We start from the raw sequence: 12,755 nt of genomic DNA on the forward strand, positions 1-12,755 counted from the left end.
GCAAGAACCTAATTCATCTGAAAAGACAATCTTGTGGAAAAGATACCGTTCGGGGTCCTATAGAAGTTGTGTACCAATAAGAATTAAATTAATTAAAGAGATTACTGAAGTATCAAAATCTGAAAGAGATCAAATGGCGAGTCAAACAGACAATCTTTCGCTCAGCTTCCTTAAACATGATGAATTAGGTGAAATTTCGATTTCTGATACTCTGCTGTTGACCATGATAGATCGTAAGGTCTGCAATCCCATTAACGAAACATCTTCTTCACAAAGATGTTTCGTTTGCGTGACAACACCAACTATCATGAACAACATTCACGAAGCTGTCAGAAGAGAAACTGATCCATCTACATTTCAGTTTTGCCTTTCCTCTTTACATGTCGGGATCAGGTGTTTTGAATGCTTGCTGCAGATCTCCTACAGCTTGGCATTCAAAAAGTGGCAAGTTTAAAGTCCTTCTGAAAAGGCAACGTTTGTTAGAAGAATTTGCTACGATTTTACAAATATTGTCTTCTGGATTCAAAATCAAAAGCGAAGCATATGAGATAAAAGCTCTTAATGCAACAAAACTCTACATAGAAATATATGGTTGGTATTGTATGCCAGCTTCTGTACACAAAATTCTGATTTACGATACAGCGATCATAGACAATGCTTTATTGTCGATTGGTCAACTCTCTGAGGAAGCACAAGATTCATGTAATAAGTTCTGAAAAACAACAGGGAAAATACAAGAAAATTTTTAAGAAAACATACTATGATCGATCAAAAACCTGTCCGAAAGAAGTTAATGCTCTTTTGAAATTGCCAGAAGTACCAGTAAATAATTCTTCACAAAGTGTTGATAGTTCTTCAGAAGATTGTAAGTGAGAGGCGAAGGGACTCGCACTATAATAAAGCACCACGAAAACTATGAGCTCACCTACACTTTTGAATTGTGTAATTTGGACAACAGATTTGGATTCAGCGACCTGTAAACCTCTTGCTACCAATTTTAAAGAATATTAGCTAAAATTCCACTCTATTGGTCGGCATATTTGACCCGCCATTTTGAATGTTGCCACTTCAACACTTTATTTGCATTCAGCGACATGAAAAACTCGCAGGAAATAATTTTCAGTAATATTGGCCAGAATTTCACAATTTCGATCGCCATATTAAATCCGACATTTTGAGTTTCGTAATTTTGACACTGGATTCGGCTTCAGAGACCTCAAAACCACCAGTCAATAATTTTTTTAGTTTATCTCGTAATTTTGACACTGGATTCGGCTTCAAAGACCTCAAAAACGCTCAAGTAACCATTTTTTTTCATAACATTGGCCAGAATTCTACAATTTCGATCGCCATATTGGATCCGCCATTTTGAATGTTGCCATTTTAACACTGGATTCGATCTCAGGGTCATCAAAAACACCCATGAAGGATATAGTTTTTCATTTAAACCAAACTGTGATTTTTGTTCTGCAATTGTGTGCTTCCGGCCCACTTTGCGCTGTTTCGAGTCTCAAGGTATGCTATTTTATTTATTTCTTTTTTTAAATGACTTTGGCTGTATTGGGGGCGTGCATTAATTTTGAGGGATTTCTAAGAAATGGCGTTACTTTACTATTTCTCATCGAGGGATATCGTTACTATATGCATGTCAAAGACCCATCATGTGGCCTTAGTTTTTATTAGGTTTCGTTTTACCGAAGTGTAAACAGCATAATTTTTTGTAGCATTACATACGTAAACTTACGTACCAACAAAACTGCATTTGCGGTAGGGTTTACTTTTCTGCATCGTATTGTCACTGACAATCAGAAGTGGATTCTCTATGAAAACCCTAAGCGTACGAAATCGTGGGTGAATCCCGGCCAACCATCAACATCAACACCAAAACCGAATATCCATGGATCGAAGCTCATGCTCTGTACCTGGTGGGATCAGCAGGGTCTAAGGTAGAGTAGAAGGGGGTAATGTCGTGTACTCTTCTTTGACGTGCTTGTATAGCTGTATTTTTTGAAACTGAATACGACGAGTAAGCATTCGTTCAAAAAATTATTTCCTTGATTACATTTATGTAAAACAACATTTTTGTAGCAAGAAATTGTGTTGGTGTAGGTTGAGAAAAAAAAGTGCTCGACATTACCCCCATAGAAATTTTTGGGGAAATGTCGTGCACCTTCTACTTTACTATAAGATGCTCCAACCTAACGAAACCATCACGGGCGACCTTTTTCGAAAACAATTAATGCGATTGAGCCAAGCATTGAAGGAAGGACGGCCGTAATACCAGCAAGGGAACGATAATGTTATTCTGCTGTATGATAAATTTCGGCCACACGTTGCAAAACCTGTCAAAACATACTTGGAAACGCTGAAATGGGAAGTCCAACTCGACCCGCCGTATTCTCCAGACATCGCGCCGTCTAATTACCACCTCTTCCACTCCATGACCCATGGTATGTCTGAGCAACGATTCTCTTCTTATGAAGATGTCAGAAAGATGGGAGAAAGTAGTGGTTACATTTTGTTTTTTCTATTCTGCCATATTCTGTTGCACGTACAAATATATTTGCTCGGATACGGTTTATACCGCTGTGCTCAAAATAGCGAAATTCACGCCAAAATTATCACGAATATTTTCAGAGAACTATCTTATCTAGTGAGAATCATTTCGGTGACAGCGTCTCTTTCTACTATTAGTGAATGTGTGAGGAGATTTATTCTTTGACCGTTAGATAAGCACAGGGGGTGGGCTAGGGTTTTCGTCGATAGTGCCGTCTACATTTTTCCTAGCCTGCTAATGACTCCGGCTCCAATCCGCCGCCACTTGCCGCATCCATTAGTATAATCAGAGATGAGCTGGGAGATTGCTCATTCCGTATATATAATTTCAACTGACTCACAACAACGCGCTCTGTGTGCCACAGCCTTCCAGAAACCAAAATGAAGATCCAAAAGCGTGCCCTATATGCCTAATTTTTTGCGTTTGGGAACTAAAATGAAAGGTGAATCACCTGCAAGCTGCTTGCTACCTGTTTGATTAAACAGGGCACAATTTGATATAGTTGGTAGAGAAGGTCGGAGTTAGTAAAATTGGAATCATAGCGATCTTGTTTTATATTCTACTTTTCAATTTTCAATGAAACACATTCAAATTGTCCGATTTTGATTTAAATATTTTAAAAAAGGAATAATTTAAAATCAGAACATATGATTGAAATATTTCAAGAACGAATAAGAGTCTCAAATAAAGTGTTACAGATTAAATGATTTCAAATTAAAAAGTTAAAAATTGTGTTGGTAAAAATCAAAATTAATTTGAAAAAAGAACAAAGTGCAACTTATATCTCAGTAAATGACTAATTAGAATTACGAAAGAATTTTTACACTTTTAGAGTTTTGAACGCTCATGTCAACGCTGAATTTATTATTTTGTAATTAAAATTGAAACGGTCGAATTTTCAAAAGTGTCAAGTCGATAATTTGAAAATTATGATTTTTCAAACAATGTAAATGTACTTAAAATAATTGTGATTTTAAAAAGGTTGAGTGTAAAAAAAATGTTAATACCAGAACTGATGGTGAATAACATTTTTCCATTAAAGTAACATAATGAAATTCGGTTCGTTTAATTTTCAACGTTCCGGACTAGACCTTGAAGGTTTATATAAATGATGACAAAGTTTATATAAATGATGACAAAGATTTTTCTGCTCAATTGTAATATTAAATTAGAATTTTTACATTCTCATTCGAGAAAGTGAAATGTCATGTTGTTTAGAGTAATTGCAACATTTACATTTTTTTTAAACTTTCGCTTATTCTAACATTTTTTCATTTGGAACGTTTCCGAATCAAGATGATATTATTGTATATTCTTTATTTAATTTCGTTGGTTAGTCACCCGAATAAATGCCACTCTAATAATTCTTGAAGAAAAAAACTTTTTTTTCTACGAGGAAACGGCCGATTAGGAGACTTGTTTAACTAAATTGTTATAGACAATCTTTATTGTTTATGTTTGATAAAGCTTAAAGCATATAAATGGCTTTAAAGACAATTGTGAATCACTTTGGTTCAGAAAAATCAATTCAGCTAATTAAGTAGAATATTATTAAAATTAATTATGTTCTATGAATACATGTGCAATAATTCCGGCTGATAGTGAGTTTCTATCTGTATTTTTTCTTGAGATAAAAATTCACAAAGCTAAAATGGTCAATTTTGTCACTATATTTGTTTATATACTGTTGCTCTGTGAAAAAAAATTTAAAAAGCAAACCACAATTCTCTTAAAAATTAATTGCTGAGCATTTCTAAAAAAAAACTTTTAAATCGGTTAAGAAATACGACCTGTGGATGATTATGAACAGTAAATTCCTATTTCAGGCGACTGTGCGCCGGTGCAACTAAAGTTGGCGCGAACGCTTGAAGGTTAAATGTAAAATGCTATCTCTCGTCCTCTTCAGGTTTTACTTATTCCTGAAAAGTACAGGCAGAAAAAAGTAATGACTTCGGGGGGAAAAATTAGGTGTCGTCCATAAACGACGTCATTCTTTAATTTTTTATTTGTAACCCCACACACACACACACACACACACACACACACACACAAAATTAACATTGCGATCGTACAGAAAATGTGGAGCCTAGACTGCTATCACCAGCAAGGAGACTCAATGACGGCACCGCTAGAAAGCCCTTTGCCCTCAGTATAGGCCATCCTACTAGCTGACGTAAAAGCCTAAAACACTTTTGAAAAAAATAGAGGTGTAACTGAATGTATTTCTGAAGTTGAAGACAGAAGGCAAATTATTTCAGTGACAATTTGCGGGGGTGCCTTACCGCCCCATTCGACGTTGGAAAGAAGAAAGGGTTCAAAAACATTAGTTCTGTGAAAATTCACAGGGGTGCTTTCTCGGCCTCCACGAAATCTCTCAAAGTAGGAGGGGTTTGAAGAACATTATTTCTGTGCCCCGTCATAGTAGTACCTTCCTACCCACTACGAGACGTTGGAAAGGATTAGGGGTAGATTTGAAAGATTTAGGAGCGTCTCCTAACTCACTTTCCCCCTAGAGGGAATGTTTGATACTTTGCGAGGGGGCGGGTGTGTTTCTCAAAAACCTCTTTCCTCAAGAAATATTATAAAAGCCTTCTTAGGGAGCTTTCATAAAGGATGTTACATCAGGGGGATGGTTCAAGCCGAATTGTGATAGAGGTACAATGTGACAACAACAATGTCTCAACAACAACCAGCAATTTCTTCAAGTTTTAATATTGAAAATGGCATTTAAGCATATTTTATTGATCATAATCGTAATCAGCGTTTTAAAATATATCAGTAAATAAGGTTGAAACCAAGATTTTAAACATAATATTTTTTTTGTAAATAGTCATGGCTATCTCAAGTTTTGATCTTGAATATTACACTTTCGGCTATTTTCATGGCACTTTGAACGGCACTTAAACGGCACTGCCCAGTACCGTTTCAGTGCAGGTCGTTTAAATCTATTCAGATTCCAGTTTTAAATGCCTACAAAAGCTTCCTGTATACGTGCAACTCGTACACTATCTGAAAGGTATAAAAAGATAAAATTTTTGAAATTTTAAGTTAGCGCTGCGAAAGTTAGAAATTTAATATCTACGGATATCGATAATTTCAGATATCTAACTTTTTACTAGAAGCATAAAATTCGAATGAATATGATGTATCTCGTAAATGAAATGAGATACGTCAAAACAATCAACATTTTTTAATTTAACCCCAGAATAGTACATTAGTATATATTTTATAATTAAAAAAAAATATATAATTAAAAAATTCAAAATTTTTTTTTAAAAGTTGAACATTTTAAGAAAATTATAAAAATGGATTCCGGTTGATAGTGATCAACTGCTGTAAATCACTTTGTCCGCCCGGTGCATTGCGGATACAATAGGATTATTGTGGCGTTTAGGTGGCGAAATCAGCACAAATAATCACCAAAACAGCACTGGCGTTCCAGTCGGAGGTTAGTTGCACCAATCCTCCTCAGGTAGTTCGTGAGCAATAGGTTAGATGCGTTAAAACTCTTCAAGGGACAATAATAAAGCTCGGATTTTCTCTCTCGATGGTTTCATTAAAAGGAGCAGCTCAAAAAACTACCTAAAGGTGTAAAAACCTCGATTTTTATTTTTTTTAGAGTAAGCCCCCTTTCTTCGGCGCACGTCACACACACATATATCGATATTTCTGGAAAAGGTGTCGATAATATCGATATTTATTGATAACTTTCCCCTTCCTTCGCAATCCTAATCTGATCTGATTTTGAAGATTCCCAAATTCAAATTAAGTTGAAATTAATCACAAAATAAAACACACTTACATCATTGCAGCGAAATAAAATGATTAATTAACCGCTTAAAAGATGCGCCGATGAAAAAGCACTGAAAACTTACTGGCGGACAGCACTGCCGCCAGTGCGTTTTCAGTGGCTGTTTGTGCTGATTTTCAGCACCTAAACCGCACTGAGAAGTGATAAGACAGTCATATAATGTTCCTATTATATTCGTCACGTACCGGGCGGGCAGAGTTAATTACAGTACCTGGCTGCAACCAAACTGACTCCCGTTTTAGAATTTTCTTCAAATTAATAACCCTTTGGTTTAATTTACGAATTTTCTCATTATACCTATTTATAATTATAACTTATATACTAATATACTACTCTGAAGTTGAATTTAAAAAATGTTGTCTGTTTTAGGTATCTCATTACATTCACGAGAGACGTTACACTCACTCCAATTTTAAACATCCAAGAGAAAAAATTAGATATATGAAATAATCGAAACCCGTAGATTCTGAATTTCTAACTTTCTCGTATACAATTTCAAAATTTTACCAATTTTAAATTTTGATTTTTAATTTCTTTCAGCTGGTCTACTTGGTAGCCTAATCGCATTGGCATTCGCACACCGATTTTCACTAACACTATCGTATATACTACTAACACACCTTTTCAAAGACCTCACAGACTAGATTTATATTAGGTGAAATAGCCTTTTAAAAATGTAAATGGACACTTGAAGGGGAATCCTGGTATAGAAAAGTAGCGGTATAGGTAGTGCGGAACAAACAGCACTGAGTAGGCACTGAACAGTGCGGTTTCTTTGCTTTTCAGTGCATTTTCATCGGCAGGGTACCGCTTGATTATGTTGCAAGTTGCCAGAAAGAGATACAACGGTGTCAACGAGGCAAATCGAATAAATGATCGATATGTATAGTTCAGAGAAAAATGTATAAATACCTTTTGATACGATGGCATGTCGATATGTATCGATCTTTATTGGTACTATTCCCATCACTTGATATGAGATAGTCTGAGATCCCGCTGAAAAATTCGACATGTATGTTATTAGAAAAATTAAATTTTGTAAACTGTATTTTCATTAATTAGCCACTGCTCTAAATGATTGCCATAATTATTTTAGTGAAAAGTTCCAAAAACAATACCAACACCGCAATGGTTTATGATCCCTCTGTACTCCTCTACCTTCTTTCTCCCCCCTTTCTTGACAAGCAGCTTCTCCTGTAGCCTTGTTCCTTTTTAATCTATTTATTACCGCATCCACTTCTCTTGTTCTTCTATTCCCTACCTCCATTTCTCCTTGTACTAACTTTCTATTTGCCCCTATTATCCTATTTTGTTCTCCCCCTAACAGACCCTTGAAATAGTCTGTCCACTCACCCAATTTTACTTCTTCATTCACGCCCTTCTTTCATTCTCTTTCCTTATTTATCAGATCACAAACCCTATCTTCTTTGATCGCTTTTTCTACTTCTTCCTTGTACTTTTCCTTTCCCTTTCTAGCATCCTCTTATGTTCACGTTTTCTCCTATTGTACTCCCACTTCTCCATTTCCCCTATTCTCCCTTTTCTTACACACTCTTTTGTTCTCTCTTTACTCTCCTTACATTCCTCGTCCCACCAGCCTCTCTTTTCCCTTTCTCTTTCTGTTTTTGTACATATTTCATCCCTTACCTTCTCAATCGGCCCTTTCCATCTTCCCATTAACGAATCTACTCCCACATCTTCTATAAACCTAATCTTTTTCTTTTCCATTTTTTCTTTAAACTCTTTCAGTTTATCTACTGACCAAGCTCCCAGTTTCTTCTTCCTTTCTCCCCTTCTTTCCTTTCTCCACCTGCCTCGCTTCTGGCCACCACCTTTCAGTGTAGCTATTACTGGGAAGTGCTCAGACCCAATCTCATTGCCCACTTTCATACAACTTATCAAATTCCTCATTCTTTCTTCCGCCAGGATGTAGTGTACAGGGTGACCGTTTTAATCAAAGAACAAAATTCCCGGTCATTTCCCGGTTCGCAAATATTTTTCCCGATCAATAAAATGTAAAAAATCGAAATATAAAGCTAAACAGTAAAAGTACAAGTTATACAAAATAAACAATGAACTAAAGCATTTAAAGTGGAACTCTTAAATTTAGAACTTTTAAAATTGAAGTTTAAAAGTTTCTAAATTCAAAAATTTTCTATTGAATTGATCAATAATTTACACGTATAAAGTAGAAGGTGCTAACACTTTTCAACTAAATAATTTCAAGTTTAATGAATTTAAACTCAAAATTCAGAATTCTTAACATTCATAAATTATAGAGTTCAAAGATTTAGATGAAGTTCCAAAAATATAAATCCAGGTTGAATTTTTCAATACTCTAAATTAAAGAACAAAATCAATCAACTTTAAAAATGGCAAAAATTATATTATTCAGTCATTTTAGGCCAATAAATATTTTAAAATTTACATTTTTTCAGCTTAAAAATTCTTAAATTAGAATTTAAATTATTTTTATTTTGAATAGTTTAAGCATCCTTGACAAATTTTAAAATTGTATTTCAAAATCTTCAGAAATCTAGAAGTAGTTTTGAATCTGGTCAAATTTAGCTTTATTTTTGAAATTTTTTCAAAACTTCTCAATAACTTTAAACATTAATTGAATTTATCCTACAAATTTTAGAAAATCCTGCGAATTAAATAAAATGTCCTTAAAATTTTAATTTCTAAGTAACAAATGAACTCTTATTATTTTTATAAACAATTAGAGCAATTTTAAGAGATATTTATTATACGTAACGTAATTGCGATGCAAATACTCACAACCTAATTTAAAACAAAATGTAGATTTTTGCAGTTTACAAACAATTTCGAAGCTTTTTAAGAATTGTGAAAGGCTCCAAACGAATAAAAACATTTTCTTAAAATTCCTAGAAAAATTGAAAATGATTCATTTTGAAAAATTATTTGAACAGAATATTCAAAACGATTTTAAGAGAATTCTAGTATTATTAAAAACGACCCAGGAAAAATTTAAGGATTTTTTTTTTTAATTTTTAAGATTTTCTCAAAATTGTAGGACAAATTTTATTCAGTTTAAAATATATTAAAAAATTTTTCGAATTCAATTATTATTTATACATCAAAATTCAATAATTTCGAGTACAAATTAAATATTTTATTAAGTAGAACAATAAAAATTGTAACTTTAAAATGTTAAAAGCTTTTCAAAATTTTAACAATTCAAAGCTTTCGATATCAGACATTTAAATTCCAAATTGTTTACTTTTAAATATTTGGCTTCAATTTAGTCGCCTTAAATCATAAGTCAAATATTGCTAAATATTAAATAATGATCCTTTTTTCATTGAATGGGATAAAAATGGAATAATTTAGACTAAAACAATATTTTTAATTTAATAAAAGCCTTTAATTACGAATTAATCACGAATCTGGAAATTCTTTAACTTTCAACAGATTTAAAATAGTTTTATCAAATCAATTATTTTACAGTTCTTATTACTCGAAGTACCAATTCATTTTAATTTAATTTATTTATATTTACAGTTGATAAAATAAAACTGTTTTTTATCACAAATTTGCAACGTTAAACGTTTTTAATTTGTAATTGTTTAATTCTTCAAGAGTGCACGTTAAAATTCTTTAAATTAAACATATACGCTTAAAAATAAAAATCTAGAATTTAAAAAGATATCAATTCAACTAATTATTTTAAAAGCGGTTTAAATCGAATTTGGACAGATTTCTCTTCTGAAATTTTGTAAAATTCCCGGTCAAAAAATAAATTCACTGTCATTTCCCGGTTTTTCCGGTTTCTTGGTCCAGCGGCCTTTCATATTGCCATTACATATAGACCATCCTGTTTATCCTATTATGTCTAGTAACCTCCTCCCCTCCCTGTCTATCTCCCCATGGCTTGAACTCCTGACATTCGCTTCCTTTTCTCCATCCCATGTCCCTCCCTCTTGTTCGCCAGTCCATGCATTCAAATCACCTCCTATCAAAACTACCTCTTCTTTATTTTCCTCCATCCACGTCTTAATTACTCTCCAACCTTCCTCTTCCTCTCTTCTTCTATATACACAAACCACCGCCATTTTGACTTTTACAACTCTAATCCTTCATACCATTTTGACCATCCTTTTCGTTCCTATCCCCCTCTTTTTCTCTCTTTTTCTGCCAATTTTTTTCTCACAACTAAGCCCATTCCGCCCATCTCTCTCCCTTTAACATATTCCTTTCTTGCATCTTGCAACGCCCACACATAACCTTTTGGTAACAACTTTTTTATCGTCTTCCTGTCCTTCTCATCTGCCCAAATTTCACTTATCATATTTTCATGCCACTTTTCTATCTCCCCCCAAAATCCTTTCTTCTTGTTCTTCAAACCTGACACATTCCAGAAAGCTATTTTCACGTTTCTCTCCTCCCGTCCCTCTTCATTCCTATTCACTTTGTTTCCCCTTTGCCGTTTGGAAACCCCTCTGTTTTATCTCTAGACTCTTTTTCGTCTCCCTTCACCCTACCTTTCTCAAAACTTTTTCCTTTTTTCCTTAATTCTTCTACTTCTTTATCCCCGCACCATTCCTTCCCATTTATCAATAACCTGTCTCTCCCTATCCACACTATATGGCCCCTTTTCCTCTCGACCCAAGCCCTCTGCTCTATTTGCCATCTACTTTTCCTCTCCATCTATGTTTTGTGGACTCCGCGTCGTCGGCATCCTACCTTACCTAAAGCTCCGTGATATTTCCCGCCTTAATCACCTACCTCTTACCCCCCTAACCGAGCAACTATTTTTCCTACTCCTAAACTCAAAAACTTCGCACGCTCTATATTTTTACCTCAAACCACTGACTTTCACCCTATACGCCTTTGCCTTCACTCACCCTTCTTCCTTTGCACTCTATCTCAGCAGTCTTTGCCCTTTCTGCATCCACTGACTCTTATTCCCTTCACCAAAGCCATAAAAACACCACTTGACACCAAAGAGTTCATTCATGATTGGTGCCGAAAACGGAAGCCCCTTAATTAATTTATTTAATTAAAGTCAAATTATTATTGAGTTTTAATTATTAAATTTTAACCAATAGAGAATTTAGGGCTAATTTGTGGCCTTATTGCCAAATCTAATGCTCCGTAATTTTTCTGAAAAACCTGTGGTCATTCTAGGTTAGCATATAATTTTTTTATTTTTGTTAAACACATTTTGTTTAAACAATTATTAAAATCAGAAAAAAACCACTTACGATAAGCCACATAATTTCAAGCTCATTCAAGACTCAAAATATGTCCTAGAAATTTGTGTCGACTTTTTTAAAAATAGTTTTGTTTAAACAATTGATAAAAGTAAGAATCAAACCTGAAGCGCCATTAGTTATTAAATATTTTTTTGCACTATAATTTAGGGCTCATTGAATGCCCTATTGAGAAATTTGATGCTCCGCAATTTTTTGGGAAAACCTGTGGTCAAGCTAGCTTAACATTAAGCTAGCAGGACCGCACAGGGGAAAAAAGACTTAGGAATTACTTCTTTTCACAATAATTTAGGGCTCGTTTAGGACTAATTTAATGCACTATTGTCAAATTTGATGCACGGCATTAAAAATAATAAATAATTTTTGACGCTTTTATTTAATGCTTACCGCATTTAAAACATACTAAAAAGTACAAAATAATTTTTAATCAGACATGAACTCATGAAAAAAAAAGTTTTGTAAATGAATAAAATGTATTCAATCTAAAAATAATAACAACTGGCAGGAATATAAAATCGTGAGGCACAACAATCATTCATTACTAAATGTGCCCCGCGCTTTTATATTACTGTCAATTGTTATTATTTGTAGATTTAATACATTTTATTCATTTAGACATTTTTTTTCATTAGTTCATGTCTGATAAAAGATTATTTTTTACTTTTTAGGACGCTTCAAATCCGGTAAGCATTAAACAAAAACGTTTAAAAAAATTTTTTTGTTTAATGCGGAGTATCAAATTTGACAATAGGGCATAAAACGAGCCCTAAACTTAGACATTTTCAATGTCGAAAATCGAATGAACCTCTCTTTCTATGTCCACACGTTAGAAAAAGAGGTCCGTTCGATTTTCGACTTTCGACACAGTATCGAAGTCCCACTGCAGCAGTTGAAACTCGTGCTCCCACTACGTAGCGTTTCGGCACATATCTCGAACTACCTATTTCGACTCGCGCGGTTTCTATTTCTGAATACCTGTACCGTCATGCGACCTTTTGAGAAATTAGACAACTAAATTCAAAAGCGAATTTAGTTGAAAATCTTGTTAAATTACATAAATATCGTTTTCCTAAATTATAAGGATCCTTAAATAAACTAAAAAATATTTTGAAATATAATTGAGTAAAAAGGTAATTAAATTAACCTGAGC

General features: G+C 34.0%; 1 protein-coding gene across 4 annotated transcripts in view; it reads right to left on the minus strand.

Annotated features, from left to right (window-relative positions):
* LOC117174092 (speckle targeted PIP5K1A-regulated poly(A) polymerase-like) overlaps window positions 1–12,755 on the minus strand; it is a 209,117-nt gene that overhangs the window by 176,273 nt on the left and 20,089 nt on the right. For all 4 annotated transcript variants that reach the window (XM_033362795.1, XM_033362799.1, XM_033362797.1 and 1 more), the window contains exon 2: window positions 7,281–7,364. The gene's annotated coding sequence lies outside the window, so the exon portion shown is untranslated. The remainder of the gene's footprint in view (window positions 1–7,280; window positions 7,365–12,755) is intronic.

This window comes from Belonocnema kinseyi, chromosome 6, assembly GCF_010883055.1.
Source record: "Belonocnema kinseyi isolate 2016_QV_RU_SX_M_011 chromosome 6, B_treatae_v1, whole genome shotgun sequence".
Taxonomy (NCBI): Eukaryota; Metazoa; Arthropoda; class Insecta; order Hymenoptera; family Cynipidae; genus Belonocnema; species Belonocnema kinseyi.